Source organism: Gossypium arboreum, chromosome 1, assembly GCF_025698485.1.
Source record: "Gossypium arboreum isolate Shixiya-1 chromosome 1, ASM2569848v2, whole genome shotgun sequence".
Taxonomy (NCBI): Eukaryota; Viridiplantae; Streptophyta; class Magnoliopsida; order Malvales; family Malvaceae; genus Gossypium; species Gossypium arboreum.
The window spans coordinates 35,506,888-35,511,685 of record NC_069070.1 but is presented as its reverse complement, the minus strand read 5'-3'; the positions used below and the strand labels follow the sequence as shown (position 1 = coordinate 35,511,685).

General features: G+C 30.0%; 1 non-coding gene across 1 annotated transcript; it reads right to left on the bottom strand.

Annotated features, from left to right (window-relative positions):
* Positions 1–3,620: 3,620 nt before the first annotated feature.
* LOC128282366 (small nucleolar RNA R71) lies at positions 3,621–3,727 on the bottom strand. The gene has a single exon (XR_008272626.1). It is a non-coding gene; the product is annotated as a small nucleolar RNA R71 (small nucleolar RNA).
* Between the last annotated feature and the right edge of the window lie 1,071 nt (positions 3,728–4,798).

Below are 4,798 nucleotides of genomic sequence, written 5' to 3'. Positions count from 1 at the left end.
TGCCCTGACATGATCCAACGACTAACTCGCTATTTTGGCTTTTCTGCGATTAGTGTTCGTTTGAGTTATTTCTTGATTTAAATAGTAATTTAATTCAATTAAATAGTTCAAATAACTCAAAATATCTAATTTAAAATTATAATCCATATTATTATGAAATTACAAAATTACCCAAATGTTTTACCTCTTATACAATTTAGTCCCTAAACCTGAAACTTGAAATTTACCCTTTTTTAACCATCAACCAAGCTAGCTGAATTTCTCTTATTCACATATCAGCCCATAATCATCAAATTTTTACATTACATCCCATAAATTTTACTTTTAATAAATTAATCCTTTAGCATTAAAATTAGTAAAACCACATAACAAAATACTTCTATTTAACAACCAAGCTTAACAATCTATCATAAAACTTCTAAAAGATATCAAATTCATCAATGACATAATCTATAATATTTAATAATTTTACAAATTAACCCCTGGGTTAGCTAGATTAAGCTAATATAAGCTCAAAAACATAAAAATTACTAAAAATGGGACAAAATCACTCACCATGCATGATGAATTTGGTTTGATATTTAAATTTACTAAGAATGGTTTGGTCTCTTATTCACGGAGAATTCGGTTGCTCATTCCATTTGGGAAAGATGACATTGTTTTCATCTTTGTTTAAACTTAATTTATTATTTAATTACCATTTTGTCATTATAAAATTAACTTATAAAATGACGAAATCATGCCCATAATTCTCCACTATCAACATACATGGTATAATTTCCCACTAAGTCCTTTAATTTAAGATTTCATAGCCATTTAACCCTTTTAACATATAGAATTCAGCTTTTACATCTTTTACAATTTAGTCATTTTCGCAATTAACTATTAAACGTTAAAATTTCTTAACCAAATTTTAATATAAATCTAATAAAACTCGGTAAATATTATATTTAATAACATATTTACGGGCTCAGTTTATAAAAACGAGGTTTCAAAACCTCATTTTCCAAAACCACTTAACTTTAATGATTTACCACTTGAACCTAATTATTCGTTCAAATAATATAAATGATCAAATTAAAATTTATTATAATACTATATTTGACTCGTAAATATTAAATAATAATATTTACGAAATCACTCGTTGATTTTGTGACCTTGAAACCACTGTTTCCGAAACCACTGAAAAACGAACTGTTATAACAACGATTTCAAAATTATAAAAATAATAAAAAAACAATATAAAAATGCACTTACATGCAAGGACTTTGTTTGATCGAACTCAAAGCTTCATCAATGAAGGTTTTTAGGTTGGTTTTCGGTGGAAGCTTAAACAAAAAGATGATATGCACCTCACTTTGTTTTATTTTACTTATTTAACTTTTAATTTAATGAATAAAATGTAATAAAATGTTTACCAACAGTCCCCACTAAATAAATAATGGTCTAGTTGCCTTATAAATCCTTAAACATATCTTAGTTATGTATTTAAGTTAAAATAAATAGTGATTAAGTTTTATGTCTTTTATAATTTAATCATTTTTCTTTAATTAATTAACCAAACATTAAAATTCCCGAATTGAACCTTTACATACTCGATATAATAGCTCCGTAAATATTTAATAAAAATATCTATGGGCTCAATTTACAAAAATAAGGTTCCAATACCTTATTTTCCAAAAACACTTAACTATTTGTTCAATTAACAAAAAAATATCAAATCAAAATTCAAAATAAAACTATATTTGATTCGCATGAATTAAATAATAATAATTACAAATTCATTGGTCAGATTTGTGGCCCCGAAACCACTGTTTCTGACATGATTGAAAATGAGTTGTTACATGAACCTTTTCACACGACTAGACCACACGACCGTGTGAACCACACAAGTGTGTTGTAGGCCGTGTTGATTTCACAGAATTGTGTATTGAAAAGCAAAAAATCATAGTTTTTAGGTTTTTCAGGCTTGCTAAGACGTATATATAACAAAAATAAGAATATAGGAGGGAGCCATCAGAGAATATTCAAGAAAACAACTCGAAAAACACCATTGAAGTTGAATTTGAAGCAGATTTCTATCAAGTTGAAGATTCCCAGTTGATTTCTTAGGAAGTTAGCACGAGTTTCTTTATTTCTTTCGGTTAAATTGTATCTTGGAATTTTTCTATTTTCAAGCATAAACTGATTTTCTAAATACCTAAGGAGATGAACCATATGATGGATTCTGTCGTTTGATTTTTATTTTACGCAATAAACACTTAGTTCCTTATTTAAAATTATGTGTGCTTAATTCTTAGTTTGATATTTCTAGAATATTAATCCATATCCGATATGCTTAAGTAGGTGGTTGAATAAACATTGCTTAAGATTAGATCTTGAGTAATTGAGTGGAGTAACATGCAATCCCAGAAATAGGATGATATAAATCTATTTGATTACAGTAAAATCAAATAGGGAAATTCATAGCACGATTTAATACGATAATAAGTGTTTTAATTAGAAATATTTTCAATTAATCAACCTAGAGTCAGTTGGTCTTATGCTCGAAATAGATATTAGCATAATTTAGAGATCAAAGTGCTAAGTAAAGAAATTGTGTAATTTAGATTGATAGTGACAGATGAAATCTAGGTAGATTCTTTCCTAGTTATTGTTTTTTTTCTTGGTTGTGATTCAATTATTTTTGTGATTTGTTCTTTGCTGCATTAGTTAGAAATTAAATTAGTTAATTTTAGTTTTTAATTGATCACTCAAATTAGTCGATTAAATAATAGAAAGAAGAAAATTACTAGTACTTATAGTACTCGTGGGAATGATATCTTTGCTCATTGTAACTATACTATTAATTGATAGGTACACTTGTCTTAGTCAAATTTTTAGTTAGTTCCATGACCATCAAATTTTTGGCGTCGTTGCTGAGGACTAGAATATTAAGAAAACTTTATTTCTATTAATTTAGTCATTTTTATTTTTATTTTAATACTTTTATTTTTAATTTAATTTTTTTAATTTTGATTTTTCTTTTATTTGATTCTTTCAGGTTCCCTTGGTCTATGATTAGAGGCAACCAGTTGAAACCATTAGTTTTTTTATAGTGAACTTGAAAAGATTTTTCATAGAAATTGAAAAGAGGTTAGAGAAACAATGCAAGGACAACAAAAAAAATCATAAACAATCAAGAGAAAAAAGACATTATTGTGGAGATAGTTATTAATCCTGGTAATCTGCAACTTCCTGCACATCCTGCTCCTCGGACTATTTATGATTATGCTAAGCCCACTCTGATTGGGGCTAAATTGAGTATTATTAGACCGACTATTGCTGCAAATAATTTTGAAATTAAGCTGAACACAATTCAGATGGTGCAACAATATGTTCAGTTTGGTGGGTTGCAAGATGAAGATCCGAATGTTCATTTAGCTAACTTTTTGGAGATCTGTGATATATTTAATATCAATGGCTTTACTGATGATGTTATATGCTTATGGTTGTTCCCATTCTCTTTGAGGAACAAGGTGAAACAGTGGTTGAATTCTCTTCTACGAGGTTCCATCACTACTTTGGTTCAAATGACTGAAAAATTTCTGTTGAAGTATTTTCCACTAGCCGAAATTGCCAAGTTGAGGAATAATATCTCTTCTTTTTCTCAATGTGAGCTTGAGACACTATATAATACATGAGAGAGAGTTAAGGATCTTTTGAAAAGGTGTCCTCATCATGGGTTACCTTTGTGGTTACAAATTGAAACTTTTTATAACGGTTTAAATCCCTCAGCTAGACAGATAATTGATGCAAAACTAGCGGAACATTGAATAATAAAACATTTGAAGTAGCTCAAGAATTTATTGAGGAGATGACACTGAATAATTATCAATGACAAGTTATGAGAACAAAGCCTACCAAGGCAATTAATGTTTTTAATATAGATGCAGTTGTTATATTGGCAAGTCAGGTTGAAGCTCCTAGTAAAAAAATTGACGGTTTGAGTTTCAGTAAACATGTGACTTCGGTAATGCAGTTTGATGTGATTGGATTGAGGATGATCAATCTAGGATATTTTCCCTTCAAGTATAACATGGAGCATGAGTAAGTTGACTTTATGGGTAATAATTCTAGACCTCAGAACAATCCCTATAACAATAATTATAACTCAGGATAGAGGAATCATTTGAATTTTTCTTGGGCTAGTCAAGGAAATAAAAGGTCACAACCCTGTCTGGGCTTTTATGTAACACCTCCTAACCTCAAACCGTCACCGGAATAGGGTTACAAGGCATTACCTGACTTATACACTAGCATTTATACAAAACCGAGTCTTAAATTTGCATTCCAAATTGAAACTTCTCAAATTACACTATAAAGTCCCTAAAATGGGTCTACGGGACCTAATACATGCTTTAAAAGTAATTCGGGAATAAATCGGTAACTTTGGAAACGCCCGTGTGGCCTGGGACATGCCCGTGGGGTTTCCATAGCCGTGGGGCCAGGCCGTGGGCAGATCTGACTTGCAAACATGACCGTAGGGATAGCCCGTGTGACATAAATAGAGAGCCACACGGCCTGAGCACACGCCCATGTGACTTGGCCGTCTGAAAACATGATTTTTGACCATTTTTAAGCTATTTTCATATGCTAAACACATCTAATTCACGCCCAAACATTTACTAATAATTCTTAAATCAAATATCATTCATTATGCTATTCAAACTTAGCAAATATTCATTCATTCACTTCAATACCTTTTAAGGATTATGTACCACAATTCATATCAAAATTATACTACATTATCATACTA